The sequence below is a fragment of the Lactuca virosa genome, chromosome 3 (genome assembly GCF_052849685.1).
Source record: "Lactuca virosa cultivar CGN04683 chromosome 3, Lactuca_virosa_CGN04683_v6, whole genome shotgun sequence".
In the NCBI taxonomy this organism is placed as follows: domain Eukaryota; kingdom Viridiplantae; phylum Streptophyta; class Magnoliopsida; order Asterales; family Asteraceae; genus Lactuca; species Lactuca virosa.
Window position 1 is genome coordinate 272279533 of NC_136428.1, and position 13284 is coordinate 272292816.

Genomic DNA, 13284 nt, shown 5'->3' on the forward strand with positions numbered 1-13284 from the left:
TTAAATCTATATTAATTGACTAAAATACCCTTGCAATTAATTAAGATGATATTTTTCAATTATATTTAATTCGATAATATATATTAATCACTTTCTTAAAATAAGTAAATTTGATAGGCCTACATTTATGCATACAATAACACAATAATTACTTTGAATAGAATAACCTAAGCCTATATATATAATACATTATACATGTCTTAATGTGCCACTAATTTAGACTTGACAACTTGGATGAAAATAGAATATACAATTAAATATCATAATAAATTTGCCACTAATCTATACTAGATAACTCCTTTATCGAAATATTTGGGGCTTGCTTCCCTTATCCCTCCAGCCGAAAATTTCCCTTCCCTCCATTAAAGTTGAAATCGACCGCCAAAGAAAATTCATACTCTTTGTTCATCGTTCATTTAATTTGGAATTGATTGTAGAAGGCATTGAAATCAATGCATAAAAGAGAGTCATTTTTTGGTTCTCGGTCAAAATTGGGTTTCAGAATCAGTATGCAAAAGATCTAACACGTTTGGAATTGATAACAAATGCTCAACCTGCCGAGATTTTCTCTCAAATCCAATCATCACACTTGTAATATTCTTTCTTCTTCTTTCTAGATGATGAAGATTGAATCAGGTAAACTGTTTCTCAATGATATCGCTAATCAACAATTTTGAAGTTTTAGTTGTTTTGCCCTATTATCCCTTATTATGGTTTTTAGTTTCATCATGATGATGTTACAATTGGTAAAAAATATAGCACTTTGATTTAGTAAATGTTTTTCTGAAGTGGTTATTGATAAACATTCTTGCTACTCTGCTCTGTTACAAACCCTCTACCTTTAGAGGGAGCATGAGGGTTTCTGAGAAACCATATCCCCCAATGACTTTCCCGAAATTTCCAAACCATTGGATTGAGGTATTATTTCCTAGAGGGATTCAGTCAAGAGATCCCTCGTATTCTATGTGTGGAACATGGAAGGAACAGAAGGAAGTTAGAATTATTTAATAATTTTGGCAAATTCATGTGTCAATTTCAAGATTATCACTTTGACAAGTTCTTTCATTTTCCTTCAAGTTGAATTGCATATGAAATTGAACCATGCCGACTTCATGGTTGACTACAATTCATCGACCTTCAGTTTTTGGCTGCCTTGGAGAAGTTTCTCGTCCAATTAGGGTTCAAAGATGAGGTGTTTATAATATTTTCATGATTCTTTCAGTGTTTTCATACAATTTGTGTTTTTTTTGCAAAAGGGTAGTGCATTCGATGCTCTAATATGTTTTACCGGGTAATTAACAACTAAATCCCATTATTGTTGTATTATTTCTCAGAGCCCATATTGGGATATCGTTGATCGTGTACACCTCTTGAAGTACAAGCTAATCATATGCTTAAAGAATGGAAGAATATGTTCAACAAGCCTTAGCCTCTTTCTTTGTGGTAGGTAACACATATCCATTGATTCATCCTATTATGTGACTTATGGTATATTTCCTCTTTACTATGCCAAACTTAACAAGAATCTTGTAATTTTCATTCTTATTTTTTTAAATATATGGTTTGAGATTGTTACAGAAACATTTGTATATGTTTGCTATAGGGCCAAATGCAAGAAATACCAACTTACTTTCATTTATTTCCTCTTTAATATCTTTGACTGAGCTAGAATCCTGTAATTTATGGTTTTTTATCTTTCTTCGGCCACTTTAAACTATAACATTGCAACTCGATTTATTGAGCATTCCTTGCCTGATCTTACTTCTGGTGGGTGACTAATGTCGTTCTTTAATTAAATAATCCTTTCATTGCACTTCCTTCACCAATTTCTTTTTAGTGTTACCGTGCACCTTCCATTTATTATGCAAGAGAAGAAAGAAAATGACAACCCCATTTGTTATCTAACTCTTAACTATTTCACCTTAATATCCCATTGTAAATTCTTTTGAATATGAAATAAAAACGTTAATTTGCTTTATTTTACGCTGGTTCTCCAGGGTCATTTTCCAACCATCCAAGCCATGTGTGAAAGGCATATGATTTTGGGACTTGATAATGGAGTTAGGAGCTACATACAAATGCATGACAGGATTGGTGATATTTATTCTCATTGTATATTGCCATGCTTCCCTTTCGTATGATTATGATGACTGTTTAAAAAGTCACTACTACTTCGCTTATGTTAATAGCTAGGTGCGGTATCGTACAATGAATTATCTTTTATATAAATGATATTTTTGGTCAATGATATGTTATTGATTTATGAATTTCAATAGTTAGGAGACAACAAAATTGGATTAATTAAATAAAATTAGATGATATCATAGAGAAATCATTGGTAATCTGTTACCAACAATTACATCTATTTCTAAGATTTTTTTTTTCTTGAATCCAAATTTTTGGTCAATAATGATAGGGAAAAGGAGGTTGCCTTTGAAGATCAAATCGTGGAAATAAGTTTTGAAAGGTCATATCTATGTGGTTTGGGTTAGTCATTCATATTGTATATGTGTCTTGGTAGGTTTCAGGGTGTTTGTAGCTCTTTTTTTTAGTGTTTGCGGTTGTAAGGGTGTTCACGGTAGTGAACCTGTTCACGGCCGTGAACCCCGTTTGCGGTTGGCTTGTTGCTATATATAGGGGTCTGTCAGTCTTATGTCAGTAGTAGCGAGTTGGTCAGTGCGTTTACGGTCCAGTGTGTGTATCCAAGGTGTACTAGACGTTTTTCCGATATAAGCGTGTGTATGGTTGGTTTAATCCTTCTTCTACTCCATTCTTACTTTGTTTGATTGCTATTTGTTTGATCACTGGTTTGGATCCTCAGATTTAGGACCTTACAATTGGTATCAGAGCCAATCCGGTGTCAAAACATATTCAAGGATTGTATCAATCAATTTTTCCATATCTGGAGCTTATTTGATCTTATTTTTGAAGGATTTATGCGTTTTTGGATAGATCTTAGCAAAATAGGGGGGTTTGTTCTTTGCTTATTTCCTAAAAACGAGTTTTAGATTGAGTTTTGGAGCAAAAAAGGTGAAAAACGTCTTTTTTTTTCGCGATCTGAAGCAGGGTTCACGGCCATTGAAGGGTTTACGGCCGAAGGAGGGTTCTCGGCCGAAGAAGCATTTGCGGCTAGGGTTTCTCGGCGGCGGCATTTGCGGCTAGGGTATCTCGGAGTTTACGGCCCGAAGTTCGTTTACGGCCCACAGACGTTTACGGCTCGGGGTTTGCGGTTCACGACCAGTCTCGCCTCGGGTTCACGGCTCAGTGGCTTCGGACAATCACGGCCAGCATCCCTGCACGCGTGCACGTCCTCGCATCAGCTTCGTATTAAAAAAACGTTTTAGGGTTGCCAGGGATCGAACCCGGGTCCCTTGTGTCATCAACCAACACCATTTCCACTTGATCTAGCTTGCTAGATGGTTTTCTCCTCCCAAATTCAATTCAAAAGGACTCCTTTCTCGGTTCTTAATTTCGCAATCTTGACATATTTTTCCCAAAAATCAATTTTTCAAAATTTTCAAATCCATTTTCAACCAAAAATATTAGTTTTTAATTTTTGACTTTTATTTTTGACTTTTTCCTTAAAAAATTGACTTTTGACTTTTATGTTTGATTTTTTTAATTTGACTTTTAAGGTTGACTTTATTGGTTTCAAGTCAAAGGGCATTTTTGGTAAACAATGAGTTCTTCAAAAATCAAAGTCAATGAATTTTCCTTCGAGAATTTACGTGAACATTACAAATTACTACGAAGAGAGAACGAGGAACTAAAATACGAAGGATATCAACTGAGAAAAGGTCTGAAACCAATGAAAGACCAATTAGAGGCCAAGACAAATGACTATAAGAAATTACAAGCAGACTATAGTGACAAGTGTGTTCACTATAGATATCTTAAAAAGGATTTTGATGTTGTAACTGCGGAACTTGACACATTGAAGACTCGTTTTGCAAATGCTGAATTTAACTTCAAAAAATTCGATGTGTCAAGTGAAAGAGTTGCAACAATAATTGAACACCAAATTAAATGGAGGGACCAGAAGCAAGTAGGAATAGGTTATGAGGGAGCATTTAATCATAATTACATTGCTATTCCTTTGACTCAAGCTGAGATTGACCGTGAACCATCTATGGTTTATGGTAAACCAGCTACTGAACAGAGAACAAAATGTAGTGCTAGGGAGTTAGATACTAACGTTTCTACTTCCCATCCAGATACATTTTTAAGTCAAGTAAAGCAGGAGTCTGGAGAGAATTGTGCTAATAATAATTCTGTTTTGAAAAATGATGTTCCTGTTTCAGATAATATTGTTTCTAAAACTGATGATTTGATTGGTGATGATTCTGTGTCTAATTTTGATGCTTCAAATGTTGCTTGTGGTGATGTGTCTAATAATTCTAATGTTTCTGTTACTAGCACACCCACTGCACCTACACCTGTCACACAACCTGAGTCATGCCCTTGTACATGTGGGAAGAGCAAGGGAGTCAACAAAACCACTAAACCAGAAAACAGCAGTAACAATTTTTATTCTAAGAGAAACATGCTTTAACTGTGGAACTGCTGCTCATATTGCTCGCAATTGTCCAAATCGGGCATTTGTTCCTTTTCATGCACAAAGAAGAGAGAGAGCAAGTCGAGAGGAAGATCTCTCATGATAAATTTCTCGAGACCTCGTTATCGTGATGGTGATTGGAATGTTCATAAGGACAGAAAAAGGGATGAACTTAAAAGAAATAAACAGTTTTTTCATGCAAATATAACAGGTACTTTCACGAAACCGAACGTGGCTAATCCAAGATCGGATTCGTCAAAGTCTTCGTCTGGGTCTACGACTAATTTTAGACGGAAACCCAAACGATCAAACCCAAAGAAAACTGTTTCAAAATCATCTGTAAAAGTTTCTAAACCTAACTACCAATGGGTGCCCAAGAATCTAACTGTCCAATCATCTCAATCTTCTGCTTGTGCATCTGGTGATAAATCAAATTCAAAAATTGAAAAAAGAAAATCCGCTGCTAACAAAGAAAAACCCAGTGTTGTTATGACCTGGGTCCCTAAATCTAATTGATCTCGCGCATTGTGCAGGAACAGCTGCGGAGGAATGTCGTCAGACCTTGGTACGTCGACAGCGGTTATTCCAGGCACGTGACAGGAGACATCTCCCAACTGCACGTCATTCAGGCTATTAATGGGGCTATGTTTCCTTTGCGGGAGGAGATGGAGGGAAGATCACATAGAAAGGAAAAGTTACAAATGGAGTGTTGAGTTTTGAGAACGTCATCTACGCTCCTGAGTTAAAGAGTAGCTTGTTGGGTGTCTCACAGATCAGCTTATGGACTACGGTTTGAATTTTCTTGAGACCCCTATTTTCTAAAAATGATCCGTTTTGAAGACTAACTTTTGTTTTAGGATAGTTTAAATTTGCGCATTTAGTTTTCATTCTCACCCATGCACAAATTTAGGGGGAGAAATAAACAAAAACCAAACAAAAAAAAAATAGAAAATCAAAAATCCAAAAATAGTGTTCTTTCAGTAGCATATTTCTGTAGGTGTTGTGATGGGAAGTGATATCAACAAGTGATAACAGGAAATCTGAATCTGTGTAAGGTACCAAAGCTGAATTGTCTAGACTCTGTGTTCAATGCGCTGGTAGGCACAAAAGATTTAAATGGACTTGACTAGTTGTAGATGAACTTAAGGAATCTAGAGATTTGACAAATCTTAACCTAGATAGTTCCATTTAGCCTGACAATACGATGCTTGGGTAGATTGAGCAGGGAGATATACATGAGAATCCACCGGTCACACTAAAGTAATCCGTATCTAGAACCGTGGTTTAACTCTTCCTCGATGTACAGACTCTGTCCTTAATTCCGGTATTGATGGGGCGACTGGGGAATTCCGATAAAGTAGGTCTGTACGAAATTATTTTCTTGCTTTCTTTCTATTATTCATATGTTGCCTCCTCTGCGTGATTAAAATACATCCGACCTGGACTGCAACATATGCAATTCTATTTCTCAGCATCTTCTATCTATGCAATTCTTCCTGTCTGTTAGTCATATGTTGTCTCCTTTGCGTGATTGAAATACATCCGACCTGGTACACAACATATGCACCATTCTACTTCTCAGTCCCTCTAAATCTGGTTAGTCATATGTTTCACCCTTTGCGAGATTGTAAGAGATCCGACCTGGGTGTACATATGCATTCTAAATCTGTCTTCTCCCATAATAATTGTCTGCTCACCTAAAGTAAGGAATATCTCGGAAGTTCTTGATTATTAGGGTATATCATGAAGCGGGAAACATGTTCTAGTACATCTAAAATTGAAGAATTAATGGATTGTCTATAGATCTCGCTGCTCAATTTAGGTGGACAACAATATCCTTGGTCGTCGTCAGATAAATGGTGCTTAGGAATTTTATCTAGAATCGTAAAGTCACAATGTCTTGTCACTTGTAGTATGTCCTAATTTTGTCATAATCTTTCGTGCTTAAGTGGACCACAATACCGGCGATTGACCAGATCTATTCATGAAGAAGGAGGTACCGATAAACAAATTAAGGCTGTCTAATAACTTTGATCCCTATATCACAAAAGGTTATGTGCTATGGTGAAAAAGGAAATTAGTGTTATACAGTTTTATTTTTATTTTAATTTTATTTAAAAAAATCATCAAAAATTAAAAAAATAGTTTAGTTTAAATTTTTTAGATTTTATTTTAATTTTAATTTTAAATTTTATGTCTTCAAAATGTCTTATTTTTGAAAAGATTTGATGCTTCGTGGGTTGGCAATTCATGGGTTTTTAGCAGGATAATGATACAAGGTTAAGCAGTGAAGACCTCAATGCTTTCTTTGACACTGTCCATGATGTTGTGCAACCTGCAACGGAGAAATAAGGAGTTAGTGGTGTTCTCAAAGTAACGTCTCCAACTTTTGATCAGATGGCCGGTGCTACAATTGATATGGATGCAGCGTCAAGGATTCCTCCTCTTCATGTTGCTATTCCAACCTCTTTGCCGTCTGAAAGTGATCTTGAATTGACACATGCCTCCCAGCTTCCGTTGAAAAGAAGGTGAGCTGACCCAAGGCCGGGAGTGCTTATTAGAGATCAAGCTCAGCCAACGCAGCCATCAACTACAGCCGTCGCTACACCATCACAGTCAGCCCAAGTTGATATTCAGGAAAGTCTAAGCACTATTTTTGAAACCTGGAGTTCTTCAGCTCCTAGGGGTTCCTCCCACTCCAAGGTCTAAGCATGTCGCTGCCTCTAAGAGGCTCGCCGGGTTCTTGAAGGAATATGATGATGATCCTAATCCTCGTGGAAAAGGAATATCTATCGGGGAAGGCAGCTCAGGGGGAGTGGACCTATCTGTCCCAGAACTAAGAGAGGAGATCATTACTCTTAAATAGAAGATCATCGAGAAAGACATTTTGATCGGAAACCTCAATATTCGAGTTTCCGAGCTTGAAGAAGAAAACTTTCAGAAGTCTGAACAGATCTCCGATCTCCATCTTAATCTAGGTGCCCTATCAGTAGGCTACTTTGACTTGAAGAACAAGCTTATTGCATAATTTGGTGACAAGTTCAAAACCAAAGTCGAAGAGCCTTACGCCACTGTAGTGATCAAGTTTCGAGATAGCGATTGCGCTATTCATCTTGTTGATGCTAAGGATCTTCTGCAGTTCAGGAAGCGAGACATACACAACTTGATGTTCTTATCATTGAGAAGGACTGAGTCAATGCTAGCCACAAACCAAGGGGGAGATTGAAAGGTCATATCTGTGTGGTTTGGGCTAGTCATTCATATTGTATATATGTGTCTTGGTAGGTTTCAGGGTGTTTGTAGCTCTTTTGTTTTAGTGTTTGCGGTTGTAAGGGTGTTCACGGCCGTGAACCCCGTTTGCGGTTGGCTTGTTGCTATATATAGGGGTCTGTCAGTCTTATGTCAGTAGTAGCGAGTTGGTCAGTGCGTTCACGGTCCAGTGTGTGTATCCAAGGTGTACTAGACATTTTTGCGATATAAACGTGTGCATGCTTGGTTTAATCCTTCTTCTACTCCATTCTTACTTTGTTTGATTGCTCTTTGTTTGATCACTGGTTTGGATCCTCAGATTTAGGAGCTTACAAGTTTTGAAGAACACATGATAATTCTTGGTTGCATTGTCCATGTTTGTGAAATAACTTTTTTCTTATAAAGATAATTGCATTGGAAATATCTACCGATTATAACATTGTACTTAATTGAATCAACTCAACAACCATCTTGATTACCTAGTCTATTCTCCATGCATCATATAGTAAGTTCTTCTCTTTCTAATTTAATTTCATGTATCATAATAACAATGTACGTCCATTACTTCCCGAAATCACTATCTCTAGTTCGTAATTAGCACGGCTTGTTAACTTCCCTAGTAGTATTATCTTTGCTTAATAAAATAGATTCTTGTTTTCAGCAATCAATGTTTTCTACATTTTAGGTATTATTATCTTTGCTTAATAAAATAGATTCTTGTGGGATTCTGTAGTTTGGGATTTTCAATACCATATATGGTAATATTGTATGCATATGAGTTGTTTCACAAAATGCATGAACTAAAAGATAAACTAATAACATGGCTAAAAATGAGAAAAACCTCCAATGGTTGGTTGTAGGTATCTAGAAGATAATCAAGTCTTAAAAAATCGAATTTATGTGACCACATTATTCGATTGTGGTTAAACGATACATATAGACATACAAACAGTTAATAAAAGGGTCACCATGAAATACCTACAATCACATCTTATATTATTTTATCATACAAATACTACTTATTAATCACACAATATAATATAACATGACAATAAATTACTTACAGCCACTCGATTAGTTATGAAAGTATGTGCCTAAACGATACATATGGACACATAATAATTAATAAAAATGTCACCATAGAATACTTACAGTCACATATTTTATTCTTTTTATCATGAAAAATATTAATTATTAACCACATATAATATATTATAACATGACCATAAATTACTTACAACACTTGATTTATTACGTTTAATATGTGGCTAAACGATACATATGGACACATGGACAATTAATAATAACGCCGCCATAATATGATTATAGTCAAATGGTTTGTTATGTTTATTATTTGTTGCTAAATGATACATATGGTCATACAAACAATTCATTTGACTATAGGTATTACCTTTAGCTATATTAGAATCCATCTGATAAAATGAACACAAAGACGTGGCACATGGTCATATTTGGCCACATTATTTGACCGAGGCTAAATGATACATATGGACACACGAACTATTAAAAAAACGCAACCATAATATGCTTACAGTCACATTTGTTACTATTATTATATGTCGCTATATGATACTCATGATCATACAAACAATTCATGTGTCCATCGGTATTACTTTTAGCCACATTAGATTTCTATATGTGTCGTTAAATGATACATATGGTCATACAAACAATTAATGTGACTATGAGTATTACCTTTAAGCTACATCGGATTTATGTATGTGACAATATATATACTAATCGTCTCATTGATAACCATTACGATTTTTAAATGTGGCGAAAATAATCCAGGATTTTACCAATCATAATTTGCCAAACTTTATAACAAAATCATCAATTTTTGTTGAAGTGTGGCGAAGCTATTTTTAATAAGTGTGGCTGTAAATCGTTTTTGTTGTAGTGGGAATACCCAAACTCAAAATTGATCATAGCTTCTACATTTAAAAGTGCATATAGATGGAGCTACCTAGGATCCAGATTGTGTTGGAAAGTCCAAGTTCATTAACCGTTTTGGTAATATTTATAATAATAGCATGATCCTTTTAGGTTGGTCTCATGACCAAAATGGCATAAGAAAATGGAGATAATAAAGTTGTTAATTTACTAAGGATTTAATAAATTAGTTAGAAATTATTTTGGTAATTAATTAAAAGGTCTAAAGTAATTAAAGGGATTGAATATTAATTAATCAGTGGGATTAATTGGAATATTTCAAAAGCTCCTAGATGTATAGGGGTAGACGGGTTTGATGTATCCCTAGATAGGGATAAGACTGATTTGAATCAGATAAACCTTAGAGTTTGAATCCTTTTAAGATTCTGTTTACAGCCTATAAATAGATTGTTAAGGGTAAACCTTAGAGTTGCTTATTCCCTCATTAAATTTGTACATACTTTGTATCTCTCTCTCTCTCTCTCTCTATCTATCTATCTATCTATCTATCTATCTATCTCTCTCTCTCTCTCTCTCTCTCTCTCTCTCTCTCTCTCTCCTTAGACAAAATTTGAACCTCTTTCCTAAGGGTTGGTGATTTTCATCTAATACCTAGTTTGGGTTTCTTCTTTTTGCTTTTGGTGTTGTGGGTCCGATTTCATTAAAGGGGTGCTACATTAGAATTTAAATTTGAATGTTTAATTCATTAAATTTGAACATTATTTAAACTTGAATTAAACTTTGAATATTAATCTTGAACTTTATTTAATAAGAGAATTCAATTAGAAAGACAAAATTATAAATTTAAAAAGTTTAAAATTAATATATGGTATAATTTACGATACATATTATAATTCAACCATATGTGTGCTCAAATGTTAATAAAAACATTATCGTCGAATAAAGACTAGGCTCACTCACTCTAATACTCTAAGAAAGGTTTAAGGAGGTCTCTGTGAATCCTAATGAGGTCGGTTTTCAAAATGCTTCGTACTTACCACCCTCACCGCCTTTTTGTATTTTGAGAGTGGAGTTACTGAAAATAAGTTTTGATTTGAAGGAGTTGGATGTGCAGTAGATGTTGATGGTTGTTGAAGTTCCCTGTAGATTTTTGAAGGTTCCCCCTTAATTTTTTCATGATCTTCGTGTGATTCATTTTTGATTTCTTCAATGTGCTCATGGTTAGAGACTAACAAGACAGGAGCGATTTTTGTGATTTTGTTGCGCTCTCAAGGTTGATTGAATTTTTTTCTATGACTGAAACCTCGATTGTTTTAACTACAATAGGATTTGTAGTCACACTTTCCCCTTAATCGACATGGTGGAAGTCTCATTGGATGAGTCTTTTGAGAGAGACGGTCTAGCTTTTGCAGTGTGTTGGGGTTGAACAACAGGAGAGATTAAAATTTTTGCATGTCTAACAATATCTAGAGAATAAAAGAGAGTATCATAGTTAACTTTAACTATGTTAAGATGCCCGGATTGGATTGGAATGTTGGATTCCATGATGAACTTAGTTTCATTTGACAAATTTCATGTTAAAACTTTCTTCTATTTGTCTTGTTCTACAGATAAGAAACCTATAGGAAACTTTGTTGGTTGAGTAGCCAAAAAAGATACCTTTGTTTGACTTCGGTGAAAACTTGATGAGTTGATATTTGTTGTTTTTCATAAAGCATCTACATCCAAAAATATGAAAGAATTTGATATTTGGTTACGATTGTTTAGTTCTTCGTATAGAATTTTTTGAGATGCTTCATTATGATGCTTCTATTTTGGACAAAGCAAGTAGTTAAGACAAATTTGACCCAAAAATATAGAGGCAGATTTGCAAAATTAAGCATTGATCTTGCAACTTCCTCTAGAATTTGATTTCACCATTCAACCATGCAATTTTGTTGCAGTGTGTATGGTGTTGAGAAACTGTGATTGATCCCTTTAGATACCAAAAATTCATTCAATATCCGATAGGTGAATTTCGTTCCATTATCACTTCTTATCTTTCTTATTTGCAGCTTGATTTACAATTCTATCTCTTTGATGAAGTTGACATTACTTGCGGTGCATCTGATTTTAGAGTTAGAAAGAAAATTCAAGTAAAACGAGTGTAGTCATCAATGATGAATATGATATATTTCTTATGGTGAAGGATTGATATCATTGACGAACCACTAAGATCAATTTGAAGAAGTTGTAGAGGTTCGGATATTGACGAGTCTACAACCAGAGGATGACTTTATTTTGCTTTTTTTCCACACTCGCATGTAGGGCATAAAGTTTCATTTCCGAATTTAAGGAAAAGCAATCCTCATACCATCTCTCTTGTGACCGTATTGTTAATGTACCAATAGTTAAGATAGGCAAGTCTTTGGTGCCATAGCCAACTGACCTCAGAAACTGCCTTCGTCAAGTAACACAACTGTGGTTTACCAATTACTAGGGAGACGTCTAAAGAAAAAATTGTTCCTTCTTTCTTGGAATCTATAAGACATCTATCTCTATCCTTTTCAATGTTGTAGTTGTAATCTTCATCAAATTTTACTCAATGAACAATATTACAGAGTTGCCTAAAACTTATGAGATTATGCTTTACACCTTCAACAAAATCAACTTTCTAAAAGGAGAAATTTCCATTTGTCAATACATCGTAGCCTATCTCATTAGACTCGTTACCTAAAGTTACATGCCTACCACTTGTTTCTGTATTGTAGTCACGAAGGTATTTCAACCTACCATTCATGTGTAAGGAACATGCGCTATCAATTAACCATTCAATTTTGTGATCTTCGTCGCACATTGCCAACGAAATCATTCAATTAATTTGACACCGAAACTTGTTTCGGACTTGTAACAATAATGAAAAATTTTATAACAAATTTGTAAGAAAAGTGTTTAGTTTTAGGTGTAGGTGCGGTGTGTATAACTTTGACTATGGATATGACGGTGTCCTTGATTACTTTCTTAAACTCAAGATTTTTGGCTATCTTTTTCTTTGATTCTCTTTTTCTAAGAATTTTGGTTTTCCTTTTTGATTGTTCTCATATTTAAGGACAAATTTATTAGAAATGAGATAAAAACAAAAGGTTAAATTATGCTCATGGATCCAAATGCCATACGAGACATGGTTGGTTATGGACTTCTTGAAAACAACCACAATGTTGTTACTCAATTGTTTTTGTTCTTTGATGACTGGGGTTTTGGATTGAGTTTGTGGAATAGTCTAATTTGATTTTAAAACATTGATATTAACAGGAGTCTCAGAGAAACGTACAGTAGATATCGCAATCTTGAGATGTTTTGAAGATTTACGTATATTATATGCATTTTTATATCCGGGAATAACAACTATGGTGTTGTCATTCTATGTTGTTTTAGGACACAAAGTATCTATTTTTGTTCCCATACGGTAGACTACAAAGGGTTTTCAGAAAAATGTTTCTTTCTTGATTTTTGACCTTTTTGTTTGATGTGGGACTAAGACTTTATTCGGTATTCATAATATCAATATGAGACTTGATTTTTCTGGT